This window comes from Saimiri boliviensis, chromosome 1 (genome assembly GCF_048565385.1).
Source record: "Saimiri boliviensis isolate mSaiBol1 chromosome 1, mSaiBol1.pri, whole genome shotgun sequence".
In the NCBI taxonomy this organism is placed as follows: domain Eukaryota; kingdom Metazoa; phylum Chordata; class Mammalia; order Primates; family Cebidae; genus Saimiri; species Saimiri boliviensis.
The window spans coordinates 254,035,857-254,053,470 of record NC_133449.1 but is presented as its reverse complement, the minus strand read 5'-3'; the positions used below and the strand labels follow the sequence as shown (position 1 = coordinate 254,053,470).

The following is a 17,614-nucleotide window of genomic DNA, read 5'->3' as shown; positions in this document are numbered from 1 at the left end:
TTATGGCATGCCTTATAGAAAGGCACAGATGTAAACTCAGTTGCAAATTAAATAAATTCAGGGTTTTAAAAAAATCCTTTCCCTCTCTCTCTCTTGCTTTCTCTCTCTCTTTTCCTCCATCCACACACACATACTACAACAGACAACACTATAAGGAAGAATTCTGACATTTCAGAACATACACACCCACAGAGAAGCTTGTTCGCTTGCTGCATTAGCACAAATGTCAATCAAAACGAGCAAGCAGTCTTTTTTCCTTCAAACTACCCACTTTCCTGAGAAACCCCAAGGAATACAGGCCAAAACTTTCCTAGGTGTTCTCCCTCGTAACTAACAGGCAAAATGAGTACATACAGATGAATGAGCCTGACTAGAATTACTTGTAAATAATGAAGGAACATCCAACATTCTCTCCCTTGTCACATCTTCCCAGAGCACAAGCCAAGAAGGCATCTGCTTTTTTACCATGAGGTCAAGGGCACTGAAAAGTCAGCCTGACCAAATTAGTGCCCTTCGTCAGACATACAACAACTGTCAGAACTTCTTAATAGTATAGTCCTTCCTTTGGGCAAAGCACACTCTTCAGAGAGCCTCTATTCAATAAGTAAATGAATTTCCTTTGAATAGTTACATGTAAACTCATTCTCAGCTTTTAACCCATTAGCAGTAATTTATTCCTTACAGCAGGCTCTAAATTACATAAAACAAATGAGTTTTAAAGGGTAGGAGATTAGAAAAACCCTTAATCTTTGTCCTTTGAGGCTGCTATCACAGAATACCATAGATTAAATGTTATAAATAACAGAAGTTTATTTCTTACAGTTCTGGGAGCTCAGCCTCCAAGATGAAGGTGCCATCAGATTCAGCATCTGTTGAGGGCCCACTTCCTGGTTCAGAAATGGCAGTCTTCTCTCTGTGTATTGACATAGAAGAGATGAGTAGAGCTGTCTAGAGTTTCTTTTACAAAGTCACTAATCCCATGCATGAGGACTTCACCCTCATGACTTAATCACCTCCCAAAGGCCTCACCTTCAAATACCATCACATTGGGAGTCCGAATTTCAACATATGAACTTGGGGAAAGGGGACACAAATATTCAGTAGGTAGAAACCATCCAGGTATGCTAGAGGACTCCTGAAGCTTCAGAGCCAGAGGAACCACTATAAGGGGGTTGAATTGTAGGCACCTCTCACCAAGAGGATGCTTTAAGGACACTGGGCACCCAGCAGCAGGGTATGAGTGTTCAAATCTGCCACATGCATGCTGTGTGATCTTGGCCAAAAGAACTTAACTCCTTTAAGCCTCCTCATCTCATGTGTTGAATGAGAGGAATCATGGCGTCTACTTTATAGAATTGTCATGAGAGTTCAGTTAAATTACATATAGATCATTTTTAGGCTTATAGTATGGCTTCAGAGTAAGGCTTCAAAATGTGTGAGTTATATTTATTGCATGGATATTATTATTATCAGAAAATGAAACTATGAAAGGGAAGTTTCTAAAGATAATTTTAGAACAAATTTCCATGACCATAATTTTGCTTACATCTGCCCAGTTCTACTGGTCATAACATAGGAAGAAAATGTCAAAACAAACCAATTTAAAAAAACATTAAGCACATATACCATAACATTTAATAGCATTATCAGGATCAAGCACTGTAATCTTATTTCTTCTCTCTCTTCACCCTTTGCCTCTCCTGCATTTTTCTGGTTTCAGTATATTTTCTTTACTTTCCTTTTTTTTTTTTTCTTTGTGGGGGGAGGATGAGGTTCACTCTTGTTGCCCAGGCTGGAGTACAATGGTATGATCTTGGCTCACCACAACCTCCGCCTCCTGGGTTCAAGTGATTCTCCTGCCTCAGCCTCCCAAGTAGCTGGGATTATAGGTGCACAACACCACACCCAGCAAATTTTTGTAATTTTTTTTTTTCTGAGACAGAGTCTTGCTCTGTTGCCAGGCGCCAGGCTGGAGTACAGTGGTGCAATCTCGGCTCACTGCAGCCTCCGCCTCCCGGGTTCAAGCAATTCTCCTGCCTCAGCCTCCCTTGTAGCTGGGACCACAGGAGCGTGCCGCCACGCCCAGCTAGTTTTTGTATTTTTTAGTAGAGATGGGTTTTCACCACGATCTCAATCTCTTGACCTCATGATACGCCAGCCTCGGACTCCTAAAGTGCTGGGATTACAGGCGTGAGCCACCATGCCCAGCCAATTGTTGTATTTTTTAGTAGAGACAGGGTTTTGCCATGTTGACCAGGCTAGTTAGTCTTGAACTCCTGACCTCGGGTGGTCCACCCGCTTCGGCCTGGGTGGAGGTGTGAACCACTGCACCCGGCCTTTATTTTTCTTTATTCAACAAATGTTCCTTTGTTTTGCTTTGAAATATAGATGATATGTGTATAAGTTAGAAATTTAAGACTACCTACTAAATTATTGGTTTTCTACCTGCTTTCAACATTTGCATTTATTCATTCACGGATTTGACAAATAATGTGTGAGTTCTCCTGTGTGCCAGGCACTACGTCAGGAGCTGAGAGCACGTGCACTAAGCAGGGCAGATGAACATCCACAGATGCAAAGGGGATGTTCCAGATGACAGCTCCTAAGCAGTGCCCCTCTAAGCCTCCCTCTTCTCTTCCCCAAGAACACTTGGTGGATTTTACAAGAGGTAAAATCCCCTGTTGAACTACAGGTTCTAAAGTTTGTCCTCGAGCATGTAGAGCGATAGGCGTATTTACTCCTGAGTGGAGTTTCTAAGCTAGACCTGGCTCCTGGGAGGCTCATTAAAGATTCAGGAACTCCAAGTTTCATCCTTCTTCAATTATGCCTCTCAGTTGAAGAGCTATTAACAGGGTAGCTTTTGGAAGTCAAATAAGAGAATTCTGAAATATAGAAAAAAGTCAGGCCACAGAGGAAGACATGAGAATACTAAACTCTGAGGCCTGTAAAAGAAGCCTGTTACATTTTAATCATTTTCACTAGAGTGTTTGTAATTGTTGACCTTGTATGGAATCTAATAGTTCTAATGAAAAATGTGTTCGGCCTTGGGTCCAAGGATATCATCATTACAAGTACATAAGTGCCTAGGACAATATAAGTCTCTCTACAGTGCTGCTGCTGTGGCCTTTGATCCATGATGTATTAGTTACTTATTTATTGATTTATAAAAATGAGCTGTTAAGCTTTTCCTAAGAAGTCCAAGGGCACATGAACAAAATGTAAGAAATATATAGCCACAAAAAATAAACTATGAAGTATAAACCAGATCCCCTAATGACCAGGGCACTCTGCCTAGGTGAGTAGAATGAATCAAAAACACACTTTCTGGACACACCCTGAATGTCAACAAACAAGAACTCTGTAAAACCCAAAGAAGGAAGTTATATAATAAGGGCTTATATGAGACATAATATACATTGGCAAAACCCTGATCTAAACATGATGAATTTATTTACATTTGGCCCTTCTTCAGAGACGGGCCTGAGACTCTCACCAGAAAGTATGATGAGTATGATATCTTAAAACACCAGCAGGGCCAGGGGTCGTGTACTTGGCTTTCAGTATTTAGCATTATTTTAAGCCAATTAAAATAAGTTGGTTCCACAGTGGAAAGATTCCATTAAATAATAGCCTTGTTCACTATGAGTGTGGGTTGTGTGGTTCTTTACTAAGTAGGATAGAACTGGAGAAACAGAGAGGGCAAAGATTGGAGACTTGTCTGAAATCACGTCTGCCCAAAAAATAGAGCAGAAATCTGCTGAATTTGGGTTATATCATCAACTATTTCAATAGGCGTAGGTCAAAAGTTAAATATTTATTGTTATTAATTTTTCTCTATGACCGAAAATCTTAGAACATGTAACTCCTATTTTTAACATCATCTGATTTTCTCTCAGTATTTAAATGCTTAGTGCCAAAAATAAGTTACAGATATATCGTTCTTCATTTTTCCTTTTTAATCCCAGCTAAAACACAAGGGATTTTGTGATTTCCCAGGACATGACTCCGTTTCATTTTGCTAATGACAACCCCTTGTCTAGAAGCCCACAGTCTTCTGTTAACTTTGGTCTGCCATAGGCAGCCAATTCAAATTGGGCAAATAAGCCAAAAATTAAAAAATAAATCAGAATCCAAAATAATCCCTTTTGGCTGTTGCCACAAAAGAATTTACTGGATAATCTCTAAACTTTCCACTTAATTCTGGCTATGTAGTTCAGTGTTTTTGACCAAAAACATACCAGAGGCTACACACAGTGATCAACTATCCCAAATTTCCTACAATCTGCTGGGCTTTAAAAATACAAGATATAATTCACTGAGAGCTGTAACTCAGTGAATGAAGGCAATACTTTGGTCACCTGTGTATTTGGTTGAATTGAACTTTGAATATGGCACCATTGCCACATCACTAAGGAAACTTCCTTAGAAAATGAGTATACATCAGGATTATCTAGCTTCTTACTGGTCCCGCTCCTAAGGACTCACAGCTCTGCAGGAAATCCCAGAATCCTTTGTCATTACTCTTCACCAGGTCCATGCCTATGACCATTTCTTCCTACTCAGCTTAGAAAACACAGAACAACTAAAGTCTATAGCACTGCCAGAAATGGCTCTGTTGTTCTCGCAACATGCTATCCAGCTAAAACATTCTTACCTATCGACTATATCAGGTATTGTTAGAGCTTTTCTATTGCTCTTTTTTGTGCCCTAGCAGAGAGGAAAGCCAATTCCCCAAGTTATATAGCTTTACATTTAATTATCAAGTTGACTCCAGTATGGTAGATACTCATTACCCCCAAAGAAGGAGAATAGTTCAAGTCCTCTCTGGGTGGACTGGCTGATAGAGATGCATTTATACATGCTCCAACTTCTGCTATAACTTTTCCTATGCCTACTCTATTGCCTGTTACTGTGCTTGTTCTGTAAAGTACCAGCTAAGCAGAAGAGTAACAGACTGTCTAAATGTATCCATCATAACATTCATATTATAATGTCCCCTCAGAGAAATCCTAGGTTTCCATATTCCCTGAGCAGTCTTCTCCTTGCAGTGTCAGTTTTTCCATCTGTCTGAGATGTATGTACACATAACTCTGAGACATATACTGTGACCTTCACATCACTGTCCCCCAAATGGCAGTTCCGTTCATAAACACCTATTGCTTTCAATTACATAATGCTTTTTGTCTTCTTCTCAATGTCCATGTCTTAATCTGAAATCCAGCAAAAAACATATGGTACAATCAAAAGGCTAGGGGAAGAAAGTTCAATTATAAGACTTTTTATAAAAGTATGGACCTGATTAAGACTACCAATGAGGAATGGTAAAACATGCAAGGACTAGGTATAGTAGAAAGCCTTTACCTACCCTAGACTCCAGACAAAATAAGGATCGTGTTACCCAACGAGAGCCAGAATCATAAGAGAAGGACCACCTAACTAAAACAGCTGTGAATATAGGTAAAGCAAGATGGCAACTGCCCAAACTGAGAAGAAATAGGGAGAATAAATACCCCACCTACTCTCACTTTTTGTCTGTTAATCTCTAGCTTTGCTGAACCCAAATAGAAACCAGAATCCAAGGAAGCTTGAGTAGCACTGTCCCTAAAGAGGCCAGCCTTTTGGAGGACAGAGCTGGGAAGACAAGGATAAAGAATGAATTTGGAGAGGGAACTGAAGAGTAATCCACATTGTATTTCAGAGGGCTCTTACCGGAGGATGAAGATGCTCTGTGACACAAAAGTTAACCACATCAAGTTGTAGAGTCTTTGGAGCTAAGGACAGGGCAAGAGGAAGTCCCAACTATGTGACTGAGACTAAAAAGAGCTGGACAAATTAATTTCAGCCATAAAGGATGCTGGAGTTTGGAAAAGCCTGATTAGCAAGTAAGTCCAAGAATAGGAGGTGAGTCAAAATTGGGAGATAAGTCAAGACTCAAAGGACAGATTGAAACAGGATAAAGTCAGAAGCAAAGTGACTCTGGCAATTTCTGCCTAAAGGGCTGACATGCCTGTGGCATATGTGATATCAAAGGACACCAGTGGAAAAAAAGCAGCAGCATACCCAGCACAGAGAAGGAAAGAGCTATTAATAGATGAAGACTCAAAGATTAAGATGCCACCAGTCATATAACATGTTTCATTCAGCTATGTCAGATGACACAAAAATAAAGAAGGCAAGGTTATGGAAGGGATGCCAATATAGCATTAATGAAGTAAGAGCTGACTTTATCTCTTCACAATGGATAATACCAGAACTTTAAAACACAGCACACTAAAACAATATCATGCAACCTGGAAGAGTCTTATAATCTATCAAGAAACCATTCTGAGAATTCATGGAATACAAGAGCATTCTTAAATGCTATTTACCTTCCCTTCCAATGGAGACCAGTTTGCAGTTATAAAAACATTATTGGTGAGAGTCTCTGGAAAGAGAACCAATATTATACAAAGAAGTCAAAGCCACAGAATAATATTCTTGGTGACAGATACCAGGGCGTCAAGATGAGCTATCTTCTTCTGTAATTTTCACTGTTAATTGTTATGAAAACGGAAGTCCCCTTGTTGCAAAGTGCCAGTCATTTCAATTGGATGCAGAGCAGAACGAAGCTGGGAAGTATAAGCAGAAAGCATATACCCAAGTTAGAAGTCAGGGTTGAAGATGAAAGAACAGTTATTCCTACATGCCAAACAGGATTAAAAACCAGGAGCTTTCAGTTCAGTGGCAGAATCACTGAAGGAATATGATGTGAGGCGTTGGTTCAGGTCATGAAAAAGAATGGGTATATGGCAACTCAGCAAGAATAACCCAAGATGGAAGTCAAATGGCAGTAAGTTGACCACAAAAGGGGTTTTAGCTGCTAAGCCCAGCCTCTCTCAGTTTTACCAGCTTATTCCTACTGTTATCATGAATAGTCACCTGAGTTCACCACTGTTTCACCATATTGCCGGCTAGTAGGCTATGGCTGATTTCTGAAATGTAGCTGAAAGTTGACATAGGGTGGTGGCTACAGGAATGCAATAAATAAATTTAAATAAATAAATAAATAATAAAGTAATTTGTCAAAACATAACCAGACACAAATCCCAGCAAGAAAGAAAGAAATAATAACAACTGTTCAATGTATTCTGGTCCAAAACAAATCAGTACAGCAGAAAACCAGGTGCCATTCCTTTACCAAATTTAATAACTTCTGTTCCCTTTTTCAGTTTTCTTTTTGTCTTATTTAACAAAATTAGGTATGCCAAGCTTATATTAGAATACTGACTGCTAGCTAATGTTTTATTCCTTCATTTGAGCATAAGAATGAAATAAGCTTACAAGAAAAGGAAATAGCATTTGTGATAGTGATAAGCAGAACCTGAGTATTCATAAATTGTATCATAAATTCACAAAATCATTACCTTCCTTCTTGTTACAGAAAATATGTATAAGATAATGAGTTGAATGATTCCATGAAAAGATTAATAATGAAAAGCAACTAAATTTATACTATTAAAAAGTCATTCTTTGGCATTTGTCTTCATTGCCTGGAACTGAGTACTTAAATCCAAAGAGAAAGACTGATTGAATTTTTACAGAAGCCATGTGTTAAAGCAAAACAAAACAAACACTATGCTAACAAAAATACAATATTGCCCTTCAGGGAGAAAAAGTGCTTAAATGCTTCTTCCATATTTCTTTACCCAATATGTGGCTCAAAACACAAATCGTAAGTGCCCTGAGAATAAACTAATGTGAAGCTATAGAAGAAAAATTCCAAATATTTTCCAGTTCTTCCTTTGGGAATGAGTAGGAGCCACTGTGGTAAAGAAAGGTTGGATTCATCCCAGCACTGTATTGTGAAGAGCAGTACAAAATCAGAGCCAAAACAGGGCAACAGGTGACCCTGCAGAGGTCAACAGCTTTTGTTTATCCAGGTATCTATGTAGCAGAGATAGAAACCGACAATGAATCTCTTTGTCCTGGAAATTAAACTGGAAATCTCAAAACTGTTTTCAGTGTTTCTTGGCTTTCATTCTGTTAGAAATCCTGCCACATTGCAGAATTTTATTCTTGACCTGAATGAAATCAGAAAGCAGAGAGGCACTTGAGAATTCTGTTTTTAAATAAAAGTAAACATTTCCAAGTGAGTTTAGGTCTCTATTTAGTATTTTTGTGACCCAATTACTGAGATAAAATGTTCCACAGATGTCATATTTCTTCGTGGCATGAGTTTATTGAACCAAGATCAGGTTAACTTTAATAGGAATTTTAATATGTGTCTGCAAGGTGTTTAATAAGCATTTCATACTATACTTTTAAATGCTTGGTCAAGAATTGCGCAAACGGTAGTATTGGGGTTTTCTTTTTTATTTTTCACAGTCACTGCTGAGAACATGGGTGTATTAACTTACATATTTAGGCACTTAGGTCAAAGGTTACTCTGGCTTATTTCTCATCATTTGGGTGCAAGATATGTAGATGACAACCCCAGATACTTCTGAGCTGACTTTATCATTCAGCAAATGAATTATTCCATAGGAAGTTAAACCTTTTCTAAAATGTAGCTTGAATCAAAAAGACCTGACTAATTCTAGATTAACTTTGGAATAGAGGATAATCTCTCTTGAATTTGTTTTCCTATGCATATTTTACTGGGTTACATATTTGTGGCTGGATTTGACTTCTAATAGTAACATCACCACTGAAGGATTATGAGTCACTCTGTCCCCTGGATCCACACTGCAGAGGAGTTGCTTGGCTGTTCCAACTAATGACTGAGGGAGGGTCTCTATCTGTCAAAGGGTAAAGGGAGGATGATTAAACTCTAACACAGTCATCTACATGACCTTAGGCACATTTTACATTTTATCTGTTCTTGCCTTTGTCTCTTCTGTGTTTCCTTAACAGTTAAAGCTTGCAGACTAATTTACTTACAGGAGTAGAATTTGCCATTTAAAACTGTGATCACCATCATATCATTGTTTCTTGTCCATTGGTGGGACAAGTAAGAATTAATACTTCCATTATCATAATGTCACCTGCAGTGGCTAAAGAGGAACTAGCTGGTCATAGTGTCATTATTATTATACCATTTTTTCTTTTTCCTTAGTCTCTTTCACTGAAAATAGCAGAAACTCCTTAATTTCAAAACTAATCATCTAGACTCAGGAAAAGGCACAGAAGAGCTATTTGTCTGTGACTTTTGTAACGCTGCCACCAGTAAACTGTCTCTCAGAGAGAGCCATTGTATGGATTAACCACTGTATGGAATCTATTTTAACATTTTAAGATTACCCAAAAGTTACTAACAAGCAAATATAATCTTTGGATACTGTCTAGTCCCTGCCCACAATTCTACCTGCTGGTATGCTGCTGTCAAAAAAAGAATATCTTCATATAATGTTTCATCAACTTGATCCTGAAAGGGTGAATTAAGCAGAAACAGAAAGCAATAAACAAATACAAACTTGGAAAGAGAATGGCTTTGATTCTTTCATACATTTTGGGCTCCTCATTCTAATCTATGGAGGTCTCAAGTGTAGTACACACATGTCCCATCTGTTTTAGGCAAAGTACTAACTCTTCTCTAATAAAAACTGTGAATGCCCTCTAAGTCCACACACATAGCTACACAACATGTTCTGTTTAATCATGTCTAAGGAACTGCGGAAGTAAGCCAGTTACCCCACTGAAATCAAAAAAATGTTGTGTAGGCCGGGTGTGGTCGCTCATACCTGTAATCCCAGCACTTTGGAAGGCCAAGGTAGGAGGATCACCTGAGGTCAGGAGTTCAAGACCAGCTTGACCAATATGGTGAAACCCCATCTCTACTAAAAATACAAAAAAATAGCCAGGCATGGTGGTGGGCACCTGTAATCCCAGCTACTCAGGAGGCTGACTGAGGCAGGAGAATCACTTGAACCCAGGAGGCAGAAGTTGCAGTGAGCTGAGATCACACCACTGCACTCCAGCCTGGGTAACAGATCAAGACTCCATCTCAGAAAATAAAAAATTAAAATTAAAAAAACAAAGAATGTTGTACTTGGTGGTTCAAGTGGACTTGGTGGTGCATGACCCAAGAGGAAGTACACAATTTCTATTAGGGAAGAGAAATACAACATGACAGAGAGATTACCTTAAAATGGAGTTTACTTTTGCTAAATGTCAGTGATATCAGAGAAACAAAGAGAATTTGGTTCAATTTTGACTTTGAAAACATTGTTACAAAAAGAAGTACAATACTCTTTCTAAAATGCCTAATACTGTATTAGTTGGTCACAAGATTGGGCAGACTTCCTGGCCAAATTCAACAAAGGAACACTAATTGAAAGCAATTCAATGACAGGCCATGTATAATAGTTTCAGAATGCAAAAGAACAAACATGAGCTATGACTAAACATTGTAGACTTAGGCAGAAATGTTTAGTTTCATTGTAGTAAAAGATTTCCGGATGTTAGTTCAACCCAACGTATCTGCTGAAACTGATTAGAGAGGATGGTAGTTCTAGTTGCAGAATCTGGAATTCCACAGCACTGACTGTACAATGTCAATTCCATTCCTGCGAAACCAAAATGCTATTATCTAATTTCTTTCCTATTACTTTTGACTCTTGATGACAAATATGCAAGGAATTGTGCCAAAATCCAGTTGGCGCTTCATTATCTAAATTTGTTCCATGATGCCTAAGTTTTAAAATATTTGATTTTATTATAGTAAAAAATAAAAATTGTGACTAAAACTCATGGGAATGTTAGGATAACAACAAAACTGGTAAACTGAGAGCTAAAAATATTATGGTCTTCTTTTCTGTCGATGTTACTAATGCAATGAATGTTAGGAAAGTTGTTCAATCTTTCTTAAAATTTTTTTCTGTGGTTAAGCAAAAGTAATGTTTACCTGAAATTTTGCTTATGTAACACCTAAAAATTTGAGAACTAAAAATATTTCCAAGTCTATTATACAATTGCACATAGCGAACAAAAGGAATAAAAAGTATGAATAATTCAATGTGTAAATATAAAAATGGTGTATACATGATTAAGCTTTTATATGTATTTCCAATTTTTTACTTAATCAATGACCTCTCTACACATATGAGCAAATGTACAGTTACACACACACACACACAAAAACTGAAATAGACACAATCACACACTCCAGCCATCAACTCTATCCCTAGTCTTGTTCCTCTCTCTACTCACTCCTGTATTTACTACATCCAAGACCTGACTGGACATCAGACAGAAAGAAATCATAAATTATCAATAGAACATTTAAGACCTTTTTTTTAGCTTTTTACTGCAGAAAATTTGAGGTGCATAAAAAGGTAGACAGAACTAATAATGAACTCTTCCTAGAACTTAGCTTCAATAATTATCAACTGAGAGTTCATCTTAGTTGATCCATATTCTCATCCACTTTTGCTTTCTATATTCTTTCAAAGCATATCTCAGATTTCATGTTATTGTATCTACAAATGTTTCACTATATATCTCCATAAAATAATTGCTCTTTTAAAAAATAGCCAAAAACTCATTATATCAACTAAACCAATTAACAATAATTCTATAATAACAAATAGCCTACCCATGTTCAAAATGTTTGTCTCTTTTTTTTTTTAACAGTTAGTGTCAATTCTTTTTGAAAAATCTTTAGGGAATATTTAGTCATCTTCCTTTCCATAGCCTGTGTACTCATATGAAAATCAGCATGGACAGAATATGACTTGGATCACAGAAGAAAGCTCAGTGTGACTATGTAGCCTCTCTCCATTTGAAATGATGCAATTCTTGGTCAAGGCACACAACTATTAGTTGCTTATGGAAAAAAGAAATCAAGTAGTGCACATTTGTGTCTAAAAGAAGTCAGAAAAAATCCAACAAGTTTTGCAGAAAAGAGAATCTTCGAGCCAAAAAGTAATAGATGTTTGCGAATGCAGAGCTTCACTGAAGCTGTCTTTCCCCAGAAAAGTGCAGAGAACACAAAGGAACCTTGCAGGTAAGACGGAAGGGCTGCTAGTTAAGGGCTGATCCTCTTCCCACAGCTCACACACCAGCCAGCTTTCTTCCGCAAGTGTCCTATCTCCCTCCAACAGCACATCAAAGTTTCCAAAGTGAATTTCAAAGTATTAGAATTTGTCATTCGTTTTAAGCACATCTATTTGAAAGCAGATTTTAAATCCCAAGTCAGAGATACGTCTTGGACCTTGGCTTGCCTCCCTCTATAGGCGGAGATATATAAACTACTCTCTGGAGCTATTAGTTATTAAGCATGAAAATACATATTATTAATAAATGTTTATAATCATTAATATCCTACATATCATAAAAACCAGTCACTGTCTTTTTATTCCCAGAATTTTAGACTGTGTACTGTTTTAAAATTTCTGTATGGAAAGAATGACGAAGGTCTACTGCCCCTGGGAGCAGTCTAGCATCCCATTCCAACATGTGGGGACTTTCCTCTCTGCTCTATGTGGTGGGGAGTTTCATTCTGACTGAAAGGAATACAAACTGTGAAGGTTTGTTAATATAGCCACAAGAGAAGGAAAATCCTCTATTTATTCATTGTCAACAGGAGTTGGGGATAACTTAAAAAAATTGGCACATCAATACTAAAGTCATTAAGAAAAGAACAAAATAATGTAATTGTAAAGGATGTAGATGTACTATCATAAAACGTAAGATATGGAAAGTGTCTGCAACTAGGCATAGCATGTAGGTCTGCTTCGCTAAAATCAGGCAAAGGAGATTTATTTTTCTTATCAATATGTATAAAAATTTAGAAGTCTTTGGAACATCTCCAAATACTTTTTAGTTTTGAATAATTAGAAAAGCTTGGCATAATTGATGAATTTATGTTTATCTGTTCTAAACCTGAATTCCAAGTTAATCGGTCAAAGCTTATTCCTTTTCTTCAAGAACACCAGAAATTTCTTGGTTTTACTAATATCCCTATGCATCTGACCTTTGTTATTACAATAGGCTATATATTCTTATGGCTTGCATGCAGAGTGTTCCCGACTGTTCTTAAGTCATGTTGCCATTTATAAGAATTACTTTGGATGTGGATTTAGGACTGCTTAGTGTCCTTGGGAGATGCTTTAGAACATTCTTTTGGGTTGTTTAAACCAAAACAAATCAACAATGACCAGCCAACTGAAGCAAATAATTAATTCATTCATTCCTGCTCTTGGCTATAGTAGTCCAGATTATTTTCATTTTCAGGTAACAAGACTAATAAACTCATCATTATTTTTTAATCTATTCAGAAATATTTTTTAAATGTAAACATATGACAGTGGATCAAAATATAGTCAGTAGGGGGATGTATCCTCATGAGTTCATTCATTATGTGCTGATTATTTTCCCTTGTGTTGTTCTAAAAACTTGAGTACATTAATAATATGTAAGTTAAATTTCTTAGAGTTGCATAAAACAAAAACCTAATTAAGCTCACTCAAAATAAATAAATAATAGATAAATAAATAATGAGGGTGCAAGGGAAGAAATCAGGACATTTTGTTGGGAAACATTCCAGAAATGTTCAGCTGTGTTAGATGGGACTGGCTCTCCTGACTGCAGGGACTGAACCAGCACCTCTCTCCCTTCCCTTCCTTATTGGTCTTCAGGTTTCTTGATTCTACTTCTTTTCAGCACCTCTTCCATTCTCTTCCCAGCTAAATGGCTTAATCTAAAAGACTCTTGAATGCTTGTCCTCCGTAATCTGAGTTTACGGGTAGTTTCGGCCTGCTGTGTCACATACTCTGGGTCCAATTCTCTTTGACTTTTGGTTCCAGCTCCCTACCATTGACTGGATTACACAGGGTTCCAGGACTTGTTGGGTGCCATCACTCCTACATTTATTTACTAAGGGAGTAAACATTTTGGGGAAAACTGTCATAGGCCAATATGCACTAATTTCTAAACTGGAGGTTTAGAAATTGTCAAGATGGTTCTCATGGAGGAGAAAATAAACCAATGATTAAGATCCAAATGATGTGAGTATGTGGCAGTTTTAATGAGTGTGGGAGCACTGAATTGGGAGCTTTAAAGCCTGGAGATATCAAAGAACATTTTCCAATTTTCTGTTATGCCCTATTGTTGCCTGTACATAGACCTGGAAATTGCTCATTCATCTGCTTACATGTCTATTGCTCATTGACTAAAAGCTCCTCCAGAGTAAGGTGCATGTTTTACTCATCTTTATCCTTGGTAACAATGATCTCTGATGACCAAATAGTATATGAAATGATGCTTGAACTGAGATGTCAAAAGGAAGCAGGAAATGGGTTAAAAAGAATGAGGTGGCATCTTGCAACTGCAGATAACCAAGTTTCAGAGACATGACAGGCTGAGGTGCATTCAAGGAATTGCAAGCAATTCAGAGAGGCTTGGATTTCTAGACCCATGAGAAATGGAGGAAAATGAATCTGGGATATTGACCAGGTTTTCATAAACAAGTTTTGACTTCATTAACAAGTTTTGACCAAAGGCAATGGGGAGGCATTAAAAATTTTAAGCAATACTATCAGATCAGAAGTACATCTTCTAAAGTACATTCTAATAGCCACGTGCTAATGGATTGCAGTGACACAGCTCCATCTCAGGGATAGACTTCAGGGACTCCTGTGGAATACAAGTAAAAATGAACCAATCAAGTCACTTCTGACCCAGACCACAGCCCCATCCTTGGGCACAACTCAGTACAGCTCCAGTGGTGAAAACCCCTTCAGAGTGAGATAGGCCCCTTGCTGGCAGAATTCCTATTTCTTAAGAACCACCATCTATATCAGAAAAATACGATTTCATTTTCTCACAAGCCTCTTGATCTGTCCTCACAAAAACATTTAGATTTTTCTTTTTCTTCTTTTTTTTTTTTTTTTTTTAGACAGAGTTTTGCTCTTCTTGCCCAGGCTGGAGTGCAATGGCACAATCTTGGCTCACTGCAACCTCCGTCTTCCAGGTTCAAGCAATTCTCCTGCCTCAGCCTCCTGAGTAGTTGCAATTACAGGCATGAGCCAGCACGCCCAGATAATTTTTTGTGATTTTAGTAGAGACAGGGTTTCTCCATGTTGGTCAGACTGTTCTCAAACTCCCAACCTCGGCCTCCCAAAGTGCCGGGATTACAAGCATGAGCCACTGTGCCTAGCCAACATTTATATTTTAATTAATTAAATTTTCCTGCCAATATAGGATTTTCCTAAGAGCCTACTCCATGGAGGTCTTGGAAAACCAGGCCATTTAGCCTCCACTCCTGGAAAGGTCTTGCTCTTTCTATTCCCACTTTCCTTGGGGCACAAAAGGAAACACACATGGACAAGCAGAAGAAAACTAGTAATGTTCACTGGAGTATGTGAAATTTTAGGGTAGTCATCACTGCATGAACTATGACCTTTCTCATCCGAGTTTCCACTCCAATAAAGAAATGAGATTGGACTGTATTTTACATTGTCCTTCCCTTGGTACGATTGTCTACATTCTGACATTTGTACAAATTTAAAACAAAGTATCTTTGGGCTTTCCTAATACCAATACCAAATTCTGCTTGTAATTAATTATGTCCACATTCATCAACCCGCTGTTCTCTATTTGAGTAAATCACCAGCTATGACTATGTTGAGAAAAGAACCCCTTTTCTGGCATCATACCCAGCCATACCAGGCCTGTGTAAACTTGAAGGCTTCCTAATATAGCCTCTCAGCCTCAGCTTTCTCATTTGTAAAAAGGAAAAGGAAGATAGATGTTAATTCTAAATGACAGTCTTTAGCATCCCTCTGACTCTTTGATGCTTTGGTAAATGTCCAAATGAAACCTGAGATTCAATATGGCACATGCCATTGCATGTGAGCAAAAGCGACTTCGAAGTCCATCCAAGTATCCTCCTCACTACCCCCAAGATTTCTCTAAGGTTCAGAAAGGCTGCAGACTCATCAGAAGGCAAACCACAATAACAAAAAGAAAGTTCTCCTAAAAACCCATATGCCATTGTTTCCTTTTTAAAGTAATTAAGCAGAAATATTTTTCTCTTTTCATTTTCTTTATTTGTATTTGCTTTTTTCTACAATTTCTATTTTTAAATAGATAATACATGTACATTGTACAAACTCCAAAGTGGTGTTCAGTGAAATGAATGTAAATCACCTTTCTTTCTTCTTCCCTTTATCCCAGCCACCCAGTTTATTTCCCCTGAGGCAACCACTGTTCCTTGTCAGAATTACTTTTGCTCTTAGATATCATCAGAAGTATTTTTTATTAATGCAAAAATAATTCCTAGTGGCATCAACATTGCCTTCATTTGAGCAGGTGATTATAGTAAACATATAAGGTATGTGGGCCTATTTGTTTGCTCTACTCCTGCTTAGCTATTTCCTTTGGCTTGAGAGCCTTGAGGTAAATCTAAGGTCAATGACTAGCTGAGTCAATGCACAGCGGTGACACAGCAACACATTTAAGACATCTGGTAAGCAGAGAAGCCAAGCAGGAAGAGTTAAGAATGGAAATTTCAAAATCATTCTTCACTCTAGGCACAGTTCTTTAGAATGAGAGGCACCTGCTTGAACCATACAAGCTTTAATAAGAGCCACTGACTCAGAAAATTCTACCTCCCAAAAGAACTTGGAGGACCCAAGCGTACGTCTGTAGAAATCACTTGGAACCTCTCAGTGAGGAAATTGGCTTTAAGAGAAGCTCAGTTCGTTTTTACTGATTTGCAAGAACTCTGCGGGCCACAATTTCATGTTAAACACAGCACCAAAAAGGACTGTTCTGTCTTAGCAGAAACCAGTCAAGAGCCAAAGCCTACGGAGGACCAATCAACAGCAGGGGAGGTATAGGAATTCCAACAGAAAGCACAATAAAACTGGCTAATATAATTTAAAGAGAGTCTATTGCATCCCTTAGCACCTACTCACTAACAGTGTTAATGACATCCCTTCAGGGAAAGAATTTTCTACCTAAGAAGAAACATAAAAACTGAACTTTACAGATGTAGCCAAAGATGACACAATATAATGCAAGGAAACAAGATTTCAAAAGCTTGCATTGTTAATATTTTGGCATTGTTTGTCTGATGGGCTGAAACGCATTATGAATCAAAGAAGTCTAGATGATGCAAGAGAATACAACTGATCAAACACAAACTTCAAGTCTTGTTTGTTTCCATTACATCCACAGTGCCAGTTTTAGAGGTTACTCTTCAGTCTTTTTTAGGGCAACCTGAAGACATTAGACTTCCTATTGCAGTGCTTTAGAACAAAACCTCTTCTAATGGATATTAGTATTAGATAGTAAAGATAATAAGGAAACATGAGATTTAATTATGAGACCAAAAGATGTTTGCATAATTTAAGTTTTATTGACTCCAAGTGTCGAACTGAATAACATTTGATATGATCCAAACACGAACAGCCTAACCAGTGCATTTCAGCTCATCAACATCACGTCCTCTTGTTCTTTAAGGAGTTCTCCAAGTTCTCTAAGGAGCTGATATAATTTTCCTATTCTCTTTTCCCTAATTATGTTTTCCCCAGGGTTGTTCTCATGCACAAGAATCATGTGGAAAGAATCTTCCTAGCTTTCCCTCCCACAAGAATTATGTCCACTTGACTTGGCGCAGAACAGACCTGAA

General features: G+C 37.8%; 1 long non-coding RNA gene across 1 annotated transcript in view; it reads right to left on the bottom strand.

The window, feature by feature from the left end:
* LOC141583505 (uncharacterized) overlaps positions 1 to 17,614 on the bottom strand; it is a 138,009-nt gene that overhangs the window by 79,857 nt on the left and 40,538 nt on the right. The window contains exon 2 of the long non-coding RNA XR_012516137.1: positions 821 to 913. This is a non-coding gene — a long non-coding RNA (uncharacterized LOC141583505). The remainder of the gene's footprint in view (positions 1 to 820; positions 914 to 17,614) is intronic.